This window comes from Engystomops pustulosus, chromosome 5 (assembly GCF_040894005.1).
Source record: "Engystomops pustulosus chromosome 5, aEngPut4.maternal, whole genome shotgun sequence".
NCBI lineage: Eukaryota > Metazoa > Chordata > Amphibia > Anura > Leptodactylidae > Engystomops > Engystomops pustulosus.
In genome coordinates this window covers 83,477,765-83,489,868 of record NC_092415.1, presented here as the reverse complement: position 1 = coordinate 83,489,868, position 12,104 = coordinate 83,477,765, and the positions used below count along the sequence as shown (strand labels likewise).

General features: G+C 46.0%; 1 protein-coding gene across 2 annotated transcripts in view; it reads left to right on the top strand.

Moving 5' to 3' along the window:
• The first annotated feature begins 4,602 nt into the window (after positions 1 to 4,602).
• Positions 4,603 to 12,104, top strand: part of LOC140132999 (proto-oncogene Mas-like) — a 28,009-nt gene continuing 20,507 nt past the window's right edge. For both annotated transcript variants that reach the window (XM_072152515.1, XM_072152517.1), the window contains exon 1: positions 4,603 to 4,841. The gene's annotated coding sequence lies outside the window, so the exon portion shown is untranslated. The remainder of the gene's footprint in view (positions 4,842 to 12,104) is intronic.

The window sequence follows — 12,104 nt, the reverse complement described above, 5'->3', positions numbered from 1 at the left end:
AGGGAATCTAGAGGCACACAACCTATTTTATCCCTGACCAACCAGGGAAACAAGGCATGACAAGGACACCAACATGGAATGACATGAAATGCAAATTTTATTAGCATAAATTATGGCATACATACAAGGTTAAAAAACATATAATAAATGTAGGGTTGCAGTGGAACACTGTCAAACCCGGACAAACTCAGGAGCTAAAGTGACACATATTGTAAACAGGACTAGGTTGTATACATGTATCTATATCCACAGTTTAACATCCACAACGTAGTTAAACTAGAGGTTATATCCCCTGAGTAGTCTCTAACACCAAACTCCAATCAACTGCATATGTTATAGTGATACCTGTTTCTAAATCAGAATTTTGGTCAAAGTCAGATAGATGCCATACATACTTGGCTAAGAAAAAGGGAAAAAAACAGCTGCATAAGATGCTCTATCATTCATTTGCAATACGAGCATGCAATAGTGGATGACATTTCTACCTGCAGCAGCCAGTTGCCCACAGGTTCAATGTGATCTCTTTTTTGTTCTAATCTTTAGTATGGCAACTATTGCAGTTTTTACATGTGTATCTCTACATTGAAAACTGCAGGATACTAACAGACATTGCAACCTAATTGCTATAGCACAATTAACCTGTTTTCAGGAGATTTGAGCAGTGGTTGGATTTAGGGTACCAAGTGCCAAACAGGCAGTATGAATTGTTTCTAAGGTTATTTATTTCTGTACAGTGGTTCATTGACGTACAGTGGTTCATTGACATGATTGTAACCATGGTGTCAACATTGAGAAATTCCAGTTAATTTACGCACTGTACAGATAATTGAGGGATTTAATCACTGTCTTTTCCTCATTGCTGCAAGGATAGAGCATTGTCATTGTTTGATGAGTCAAAGAATTACTTGAACATAGATTGACATATTTATTCTTAGAACACTTTTGACATTATTGTCAATAAAATAAAATTTCCTGGGTTGAACATAAAATGGCATAGCGTATTAAGTACTGAATGAAGGCGTGAATAATTAGCGACTGACAGAGCCAAAAGGGGCTTCTGTGACGTACACAGGAGCCCCTGCAGCTCATTTGCATATTTTAAAAAGTCCTTTTCCATGAAAATTAAGCCTTTAACAACTTACTGAAGAACAGATCCTGTTTCAGGGGGCACACACCAACATGTAAGTATGTTGTGTTAAAGCCACAAAATCCTGCTGTTGATTTCCTTTAAGCTCAGTTCTAACTGCTTTTTTTTAAACAAATGAAAAAGAAAATCATAATTTTGTTGGTGAGATCTTAAAGATGCCATAACATAGTGGTAAAATAAGATTTTATTTTTCATTTAAGAACTAGTCAGCCTTCACAAAAATACAAAAATCTAAACATTGGGGGTCATTTACTAAGGGCCCGATTCGCGTTTTCCCGACGTGTTACCCGAATATTTCCGATTTGCGCCGATTGTACCTGAATTGCCCAGGGATTGTGGCGCACGCGATCGGATTGTGGCGCATCGGCGCCGGCATGCGCGCGACGGAAATCGGGGGGCGTGGCCGAACGAAAACCCGACGTATTCGGAAAAACCGCCGCATTTAAAACCCGAAAAAGTGTCGCTTGGGGAGCGCTTACCTTCACCTGGTCCGAGGTGGTGCATTCCGGCGCGATGAGATGACTTTCAGCGCAGCAGCGCCACCTGGTGGATGGCGGAAGAACTACATTCATAAATCCCGGCCGGACCCGAATCCAGAGCAGAGAACGCGCCGCTGGATCGCGACTGGACCGGGTAAGTAAATGTGCCCCATTGTTTCTACCCTCTAATTAAATTACATAATTAATCCAATTCACCACAGACGTTGGCACAACCATTCTGAGTAGATGTTCTCATCATATCCAGTGCAACCCTTCTGGTTATGCTACATGGAGCATATGTGGAGCTTCTTATCAAAATGTCTAGTGTCAATCCTAATCGGAGTCAGGTAATTTAAATAATTTGCCTGCACATTAAAAAGTATTTTTTGGTTGTTTTTATTAATTATTTTTAGATAATTATTTTTGTCCTGGCTGGCTATTTTTCAACTTAATTTCTTTCTGATCTTAATAAATCCTTAACACGTTTAGGATAAAGCCAGTTTTAGTTTTAAAGCTATAGGGCAGTGGTGGCGAACCTATGGCACAGGTGCCAGAGGTGGCACTCAGAGCCCTTTATATGGGCACCCTTGCCATCACCCCAGAGTAGAGTTCGCCAGACAGGACACAAGGCCTCCTGCAGTCCCACGCAGCCCAGGACCCTAGAAGGAAGCTACAATGATAATCCAAACTTCTTCTCCATCTTTCTACTGTATTGGTGTCCTCAGGTGCCTATACAATTTATACCTGTGACAGAACAGGGAGTAATAAGTTACTGCTTAAATTGTCGCATTGGCACTTTGCAAAAAATACGTGGGTTTTGGTTGTAGTTTGGGCACTCGGTGTCTAAAAGGTTTGCCATCACTGCTATAGGGGGAGCTCAGTCCAAGAAACTTTTCCATGTCCTTGCAGGATTTCTCAGACCAAACCTCTAATTGTTGGAATGAACTGACATGCTGAGTTCAGTCTAGTGAATGCACAGAGCAATTTTAACATGTTTTCTTGACACAAAACCATAACTTTTTATTTTTTATTCCTTTAATTAATTTATTTGAGTGTATGTTTTTTGTGTGATAAATCGAAATTTTCACCTCTTTGAGATGCTTATAACTAATTGGATACTTTTTATTAATGCTTTCTGGAAGGAGTAAAACATACCAAAATTCACAGTTTTCTTTTACAGAATAAACTTTGTGCCATAAACCTTACAACATAAAAAGAGATTTATTCAATAGATCAGTTTGATTATCGTGTTAAAAAGCCTGCATAACTTTGTCTATAATGTACTTATTTGAAAACTGACAAAAATGTAGGTTTTTTTATCCGATTACTGAAACACATTCAAGTTATAGTTTTTTAATGGACAGACAACAGTGGTGGATGATCGCAGAATGATTTTCATGGTGTGGGCTGCAGGGCAGCACTTCCAAGCAGCCCACACCCCTTCCCCAGCAGTTAAGGCTGCTCCAACTCAGAAAGTTGCACTGCTATTGTGTCGCACGCGACCCTTTTTTGGTGCAGCTGCACTAGCCTCCATGTGACACAAATTAGGGGGCGTGCCGTGGGTCTGTCCAACTGATTTGGTGTACCCCAAAAAAGTTGGTAATTGTGGGGAAGGCGAAAGATTCAACAAACAGAAAAGGGTCTAAAAGGTATAACTAGGCAAAAGAAGCCCCAGCGTATAAACATCTTTATTAAGTCCAAAAGTGCATAAAAACAATTCAAAAGCACTAGATGTGCTAAGGTCCAGCGACCAACCCTGGGCTCAATGCAGGAAGATAGATGAATAGGATATACATGCCAGGACGTGGAACCTGGTTTGGCTCAAGACTACCAACAGTTAAATACTGACATATTCAAAGTACAAACATGTGAAAAACAATATAAATTCAAGTAGCTTGACCATGAAGGAAATAATGAAAATAGTTACCTAAAGTGCATAGTGCAGTCAGGGAGGGAGCTGGAGGAAAGATTCCCCATGCGTATCGCCTGTACAAGCAGGGTAAGTGTGAGTAGTACACAGAACAGATATATATAGGGGAGAGACCCACCTCCAAATGCAGCCCCCCGTGCCGCGCGTCTCCCGGATCAGCTGTTGGTGTGCGTTACAGATACCAGAAGTGACGTTGCCAGCCACCGGAAGTTGCGGGGCGCGCATGCGCAGTGCCAAGTATTTGTTATGGATGAAACTCATAGAGGATGGTATAGTGTTAACAGCGCATGCGCCAGGCACAGAAATGCATCTGTGGACCAGGCTATGAGTATCCGGTGGATAAAATCAAGGTATATATTTGTATAAGCGCCGAAAGTAACTATACCAGAGTAGATGGATAAAAGCAGAGGGATAAAAAGTCCCTATATCATCGGTTGCGACGCACCAGATGAGAACGGCGACTTATAGAACGAAAATCATATGACAGCGCAACAACAGTTATAGCGAATATGTCGGAGCACAGACGCAGCGATGGACACCAACCACACATAGAACTACTGGTGTAGGGTATAAAGTATAAAATACAGATGCAAATACATGACCACTGATGTATATAAGTGTTTGATATAGTCATATCAAAAAGGTGTATGCGAGGAGGGAATTAATCCTCACATCGTCGATCGCGGCACAAAAACTGCCGACTTACAGGAATGAATTCTTTTGCGGCGCAAAGGTAGGAGAACCAGATAGACAACAAGATAATTTTTTAAAAATATCGAGTGAAGATAAAAGGTATTGTGAAGGGAAAGCATCCCTGTATGAGAAATATTGCCAAGCAATAACTGTGCGTGAAGAAATATGCTAGCTAATAGTGGAAAACTATGCAGGCCAATAGAGGTAAGTGACAATCAATGTGAAGGATTGAATGGACAAAAGTATAGTCCGATCCAGACTAAAATAGTAAAAAGGTTATATAAAGTGATGAGCCACAAACAGGCCCGGCGCCAGCACCCGGCTAACCCGGGCAAGTGCCGGGGCCCCGGGGTACTGGAGGGGCCCACGGATCTCCCCGGGTCAGCAGGACATCTGCCCCGCTGCCCGGGAGATTCCTTTCCTCTCTCATTGCGATCTGTGTCCTCAGGACACAGATCGCGATGAGAGCATTTGCACTCACTGCTTTCCCCAGCATTTGCACTCACTGCTGAAGGCTGAAGGACCTTTGATGATGTCATGGTCACATGACATGCCGGGGAAAGCAGTAACAACACGGAGAGAGCTGCATCAGGTGAGGGGGAGACATGACAGGGGCCAGGGAGGGGGGCAGTGTGTATACAGGAGGGGGCAGTGTGTATATAGGAGGGGGGGGGAGTGTGTATACAGGAGGGGGGGGGGCAGTGTGTATACAGGAGGGGGGGCAGTGTGTATACAGGAGGGGGTCAGTGTGTATACAGGAGGGGAGGCAGTGTGTATACAGGAGGGGGGGCAGTGTGTATACAGGAGGAGGGGGGCAGTGTGTATACAGGAGGGGGTCAGTGTGTATACAGGAGTGGGGGGCAGTGTGTATACAGGGGGAGGGGGCAGTGTGTATACAGGAGGAGGGGGCAGTGTGTATACAGGAGGAGGGGGGGCAGTGTGTATACAGGAGGAGGGGGGCAGTGTGTATACAGGAGGAGGGGGGCAGTGTGTATACAGGAGGGGGGCAGTGTGTATACAGGAGGAGGAGGGGGCAGTGTGTATACAGGAGGGGGGGCAGTGTGTATACAGGAGGAGGGGGGGCAGTGTGTATACAGGAGGAGGGGGGGCAGTGTGTATACAGGAGGGGGTCAGTGTGTATACAGGAGCGGGGGGGCAGTGTGTATACAAGAGGGGGTCAGTGTGTATACAGGAGGGGGTCAGTGTGTATACAGGAGGGGAGGCAGTGTGTATACAGGAGGAGGGGGGCAGTGTGTATACAGGAGGGGGGGCAGTGTGTATACAAGAGGGGGTCAATGTGTATACAGGAGGGGGTCAGTGTGTATACAGGAGGGGGTCAGTGTGTATACAGGAGGGGAGGCAGTGTGTATACAGGAGGAGGGGGGGCAGTGTGTATACAGGAGGGGGGTCAGTGTGTATACAGGAGGGGGTCAGTGTGTATACAGGAGGAGGGGGGGCAGTGTGTATACAGGAGGGGTGGCAGTGTGCAGAGGTCGCATTAACGCCTCACCACGCGTCATAGACGCGTGATGAGGCGCCATTACCCCCCCAAATAATTGCCATGCGTAAAGTTACGCTTGGCAATTATTCCTTGTAGCGTGCAGGCTGAGCGGTTCAGCGCGCGCTGCAAAAGAGGTAAATGTCGCACGATCACAGCGAGCGCCGGGCCGCTCAGTGGGACACGTGACACAGTGATCTGTGTCAGCAGCGCTCCGGAGCGAGAGCGCAGGCCCCGCGATACCTGTGGACAGCGGGGCTGCGTTTATGTCGGGACTTCAGAGCAAGGCCGGGTGAGTGTGTGCAGTGTTCTGTGTGTGCTGTGTGTAGTGTAGTGGAGTGTGTGCTGTGTGTAGTGTAGTGGTGTGTGTGCTGTGTGTAGTGTAGTGGTGTGTGTGCTGTGTGTAGTGTAGTGGAGTGTGTGCTGTGTGTAGTGTAGTGGTGTGTGTGCTGTGTGTAGTGTAGTGGTGTGTGTGTGCTGTGTGTAGTGTAGTGGAGTGTGTGCTGTGTGTAGTGTAGTGGAGTGTGTGCTGCGTGTAGTGGAGTGTGTGCTGTGTGTAGTGTAGTGGAGTGTGTGCTGCGTGTAGTGTAGTGGAGTGTGTGCTGCGTGTAGTGTAGTGGAGTGTGTGCTGCGTGTAGTGTAGTGGAGTGTGTGCTGCGTGTAGTGTAGTGGAGTGTGTGCTGCGTGTAGTGGAGTGGAGTGTGTGCTGCATGTAGTGGAGTGGAGTGTGTGCTGCATGTAGTGGAGTGGAGTGTGTGCTGCGTGTAGTGGAGTGTGTGCTGCGTGTAGTGGAGTGGAGTGTGTGCTGCGTGTAGTGGAGTGGAGTGTGTGCTGCGTGTAGTGGAGTGGAGTGTGTGCTGTGTGTAGTGGAGTGGAGTGTGTGCTGTGTGGAGTGGAGTGTGTGCTGTGTGTAGTGGAGTGGAGTGTGTGCTGTGTGTAGTGGAGTGTGTGCTGTGTGTAGTGGAGTGTGTGCAGTGTGTAGTGGAGTGGAGTGTGTGCTGTGTGGAGTGGAGTGGAGTGTGTGCTGCGTGTAGTGGAGTGGAGTGTGTGCTGCGTGTAGTGGAGTGGAGTGTGTGCTGCGTGTAGTGGAGTGGAGTGTGTGCTGCGTGTAGTGGAGTGGAGTGTGTGCTGCGTGTAGTGGAGTGGAGTGTGTGCTGCGTGTAGTGGAGTGGAGTGTGTGCTGCGTGTAGTGGAGTGTGTGCTGCGTGTAGTGGAGTGGAGTGTGTGCTGCGTGTAGTGGAGTGGAGTGTGTGCTGCGTGGAGTGGTGTGGAGTGTGTGCTGAGTGGAGTGTGTGCTGCGTGTAGTGTAGTGTGCTGTGTGCGTGAGTGTAGTGTAGTGTAGTGGAGTGTGCTGTGTGCGTGAGTGTAGTGTGCTGTGTGCGTGAGTGTAGTGTGCTGTGTGCGTGAGTGTAGTGTGCTGTGTGCGTGAGTGTAGTGTAGTGTGCTGTGTGCGTAGTGTAGTGTAGTGTGCTGTGAGTGTAGTGTAGTGTGCTGTGTGCGTGAGTGTAGTGTAGTGTGCTGTGTGCGTGAGTGTAGTGTAGTGGAGTGTGCTGTGTGCGTGAGTGTAGTGTAGTGTAGTGTGCTGTGTGCGTGAGTGTAGTGCTGTGTGCGTGAGTGTGTTGTGTGCGTGCGTGAGTGTAGTGTAGTGTGCTGTGTGCGTAGTGTAGTGTAGTGTGCTGTGAGTGTAGTGTAGTGTGCTGTGTGCGTGAGTGTAGTGTTCTGTGTGCGTGAGTGAGTGTAGTGTGCTGTGTGCGTGAGTGTAGTGTGCTGTGTGCGCAGTGTGCGCGGTGTATTACCGAAATTTTCATACTCCTCCTCGGGTAAAAATACTCCTCAAAAATGGTGAGAGGAGTATTTTTACCCTTCTGGAAAAATGTTAGTGCGACCTCTGGCAGTGTGTATACAGGAGGGGGTCAGTGTGTATACAGGAGGAGGGGGGGCAGTGTGTATACAGGAGGGGGGCAGTGTGTATACAGGAGGGGGGGCAGTGTGTATACAGGAGGGGGTCAGTGTGTATACAGGAGGGGGTCAGTGTGTATACAGGAGGAGGGGGGGCAGTGTGTATACAGGAGGGGGGCAGTGTGTATACAGGAGGGGGGCAGTGTGTATACATGAGGGGGGTCAGTGTGTATACAGGAGGGGTTCAGTGTGTATACAGGAGGGGGGGCAGTGTGTATACAGGAAGGGGGGCAGTGTGTATACAGGAGGGGGGCAGTGTGTATACAGGAGGAGGGGGGGCAGTGTGTATACAGGAGGGGGGCAGTGTGTATACAGGAGGGGGCAGTGTGTATACAGGAGGAGGGGGGGCAGTGTGTATACAGGAGGGGGGCAGTGTGTATACAGGAGGGGGCAGTGTGTATACAGGGGGAGGGGAGGAATGTGTACATGGGGATGGGGGGGGGGCAGTGTGACTACTGGAGGGCGGCCCATAAAGGGGCCCACTAGGGCTCTGTCGCCCAGGGGCCCACTAAAACCTGGAGCCGGCCCTGGCCACAAAAGATGTGCCTGTGCATCCAACTCGATATACAAAAGATACTTATATAGCAGGATCCTAAAGGAAAAGTACAGGTAAGTAGATAGATCGACAAAAAAAGATTATTGATATGATAATATATCGCCTAGCGTTTACTAAGAACAATAGAATGAAATATGTACAATGGAGTAGGGGGAGGTAGGCACGCAGGTGGGGCTGCACTGGGGATGGGCCAAACCGTAGCATAATAGCACATATAAATAAACATGAAAGAAATGTGGAAAAAATATATCGATAGTTAGTCAATTTGAGAGAACATATATATATATATTAAATAACTAAATAACATAGAAAAACGTAATTATTGAAAAGATTTAGAACATATTAGAACATAGCAGATATGGAGACCCCAGCGGGGCCAGATGGGGCAGGCCAGACGGGATGGTCAACTCAGTTGTTAGAAGAGGTGAGTAAAAGGCGAGTCCTTGCAGAAGGAGAGTATTGTCAAGTGAATGATGGCGAGGGTTTCATCTCAGCCTAGGATGGTAGGCAGAATCCAATATTGTCAATGATAGCATGATGATGATATCAACATCGGATTAGATCACTGTAGAAATATATGTGACAAATGTGAATAAAACAAACCTGAAGAAGAGGTCCTAAACAAATAAATAAATAAACAAACAATCCAACCTTAGGAGGACCATAAACGCGTGCTTCAAGAGAGAAAAAGGAAGGGGGAGTGAGGAAGGGAGGCGGGGGGCGGGGAGGGGTGGTTGGGTAAAAAGGGAAAAAGGTGAAGTTGGATAATATGTGTAGAAAATGAAAAGTGAAGTGGTGTGACAAGGGAGGTGTATATATTTGTTAACTGTGTATTATATAATAAAGTGGTGGACCGGGAAAGATGTCGATGGGAGCTGTGGTAGGCTGTGTACAGGATGTTGTGAATATGTTGTGTGTGAGCAAAACAAGGTGAAATGTTAGATGGGGGTGAAAAAAGAAAAAGATAAAAAAGATTAAAAAAAAAGATTAAAAAAAAAAAAGTGTATAATGCTAGAGTGAATGAAAAATGTTGGAAAGATATGGATCTAATCCTTGTAGAAACCGGTGAAGAGTAAATCCTCATTTAGGCCTTTAGGCGCTAGTGTCTCCAGTTGGAATATCCATTTGGATTCGGCTCTGAGTAGTTGTTTATTAGAACTACCCCCTCGAATATTGCGATGAACCTTCTCCAACCCACAGACTTTTAAGCCTGTATTCCTACCCTGGTGTACATGGAGGAAATGTGAGGCTACTGTAGTTAGTGTCTTACCATTGGCATGATCTCTTGCTGCTGTAGTTATCGTTGACAGATGTTATTGAACCCGTCTTCTGAGTTCCTGGCCAGTTTGGCCAACGTATATTTTTGGACAGGAACATACCAAGGCATAAATCACATCTCTTGATTTACAGTTGATGTAACTTTTTAATCTGTGGGAAGAATGGTTGTTAGGGTGTGCAAAAGTGTCATTAAGAACCAAAATACGGTCACAGATCGAGCAGCCCCCGTACGGAAACGAGCCCTTAAGTCGTTGTCCCCTACCTAGGGATGTTGTCTGTCGCTGGAAATGACTGGATGTCAAAATGTCCTTAAGGTTTCTTGCTCGGCGGGCCACCATCTGTGGTTTGTCTGAAATGTGTGTGAGTAACCGACTGTCACTCAATAGGATCCCCCAGTTATTCTCCAGGATCTTATAGATGTCGGACCACTGGTTGTGAAAGGTACTAATCAATCGAATTTTGTTGTTGGAGGGGCGCACACGAGGCGTAAGGAGTGAATGTCTCTTGCTGTTCCTTGCTCGGATATAGGCTCTTGAAATGACCTTCTTGGGATAGTGACGTGTTTTAAACCTTGCTGTCAGATCTTTTGCATTAGCCTTAAAATCGTCTGGATTTGTACAGTTGCGTTTGATCCGCAGGAATTGGCCCACTGGGATCCCCTCTCTCAGATGCCTCGGATGAAAGCTTGTAAATGAAAGCAAGCTGTTGGTTGCCGTCTCTTTCCTGTAAAGGGTAGTTGTTAAGGTATGGTCTGTTAGTTTGATGTTCAGCTCGAGAAATTCAACAGAGTGTTCTGAGATCTTAGAGGTCAATCGGATGTTCCAGGGGTTCTCATTAAGTAGGTCAATAAAGAGTTGGTATTCCTCCCTGTTACCCATCCAAATTAGCAAGATGTCGTCAATGTAGCGGTACCAGCCCGCCACATTGGATTTAAATGCGGCCAATGGGTACACGACCCGCTCCTCCCCTCCCAAAAATAGGTTGGCGTAGGAAGGAGCGCATCGCGCAGCCATGGCCGTACCCGACACCTGCTTATAAAACACTCTGTCGAACACAAAATAATTTTGATGCAACACTAACGACAAAAAATCCAGTATGAGAGAGTCATGACGACGGTCAACAGAGTTTTCTTTGTCCAGAAAGAAGGCCACAGCTTCGGTACCCACCTGATGTCCTATGATGGTGTACAATGATTCGACATCTAAAGTCGCCAATAAAGAATTTGTTGGGGGTATCAAAGTTTCCAGGCGTTGGATAAGATGGGTGGTATCCCGTGTGTACGAGGGAAGTTTCAAAACAAGGGGCTGTAAAAAGAAATCAATATATGTGGGTTCATCCACTGTCAGGTACTTTGCTTCTTTCTTGGTCAAAATGCCACATGACAAGGCACGAGATAATATTCGGTCTATCTTGCCCTTGAAGATCTGGGTAGGGTCAGAAGGTAGAATGGCATAAAACATTCTATTGTTTAGCTGTCTCAGGGCCTCTTTTGTGTACAGGTCTATGGGCCACAACACAATGTTCCCCCCCTTATCGGCTTCTTTTATCAGAAACACCTTGTTGTTACTTAGTTTAGTCAGTGCCTGTCTTTCCTGTCTGGACAGGTTTTCTTTTGATTCTTATCTAATTTCAATTTCTGGATCTCTGACAAAACACAGTTAAAGAAAATTTGTATAGCCGGAAATAATCTGAAATTTGGTGTCTTCTGTGAGACTGCCCTACCAGGAAAAGGCCGCCTACCTGTTGGTGAGTTGTCATTTTCGTCAAGAAGGTCCAAGAGGTCCCTGAGGACCTGTCTGTCATTATCCGGTAGGGCATCGATGAGAGAGGGGTGATGGTACAGCAATTTAAAAGTCAGCTGCCTCCAAAACAAGTAGGCGTCTTTAATTACATCAAATTTGTTTAGCGTATTCATTGGTGAGAAAGAGAGCCCTTTTTGTAACACTTGTATTTCGATGTAATTTAACTGGTATGAGGATAAATTAACAATCTGGAGATCACCTGTAGTGTCTTTTTTGTTATTCCGGGCAGGTCTGTCTCTTTTGTATGATGGTGACCAGTCATGGTGTCTTGGGCCTCTTTTCTTATTTGTTGGTTGTGTCTGTTCATCTTGCGACGTCTCTTGTTCGCTAGTGTCAGATGATGGAGGGTCACTTGTCAAATGTTCGGTCTGGGCTCTAGTATTCTGATTATGTGGACGGAAATGTCTCTTATTTCCCTTATGGTTCCATTTATAAATTCTCCCCCGGTCGTAGTCTGTCTTGTCCCTGGAGAATTTACTCTTCTTGCCCTTAATAATCTCCTTCTCATATATATCAATAGAGTCCTTAAGTTTTGTTTTAAAGGGAATAACTTGTGAATTTGAGTCAAATTTATCAAGCTGGGTTTCAAGTAACTTGATTTTCTCCCGGATCTGGCATAGAAGACCCCTATCATGGTCCAACAGCATGTTAATTAAAATGAGGGAAAAATATGAACCCTTAGGCCTCTGGGTGACATTTTGAGTCTGTGGTATTCCTCGAGGCTTCTGATATGCCACCACACTTTGGTCAATGACCTGTATA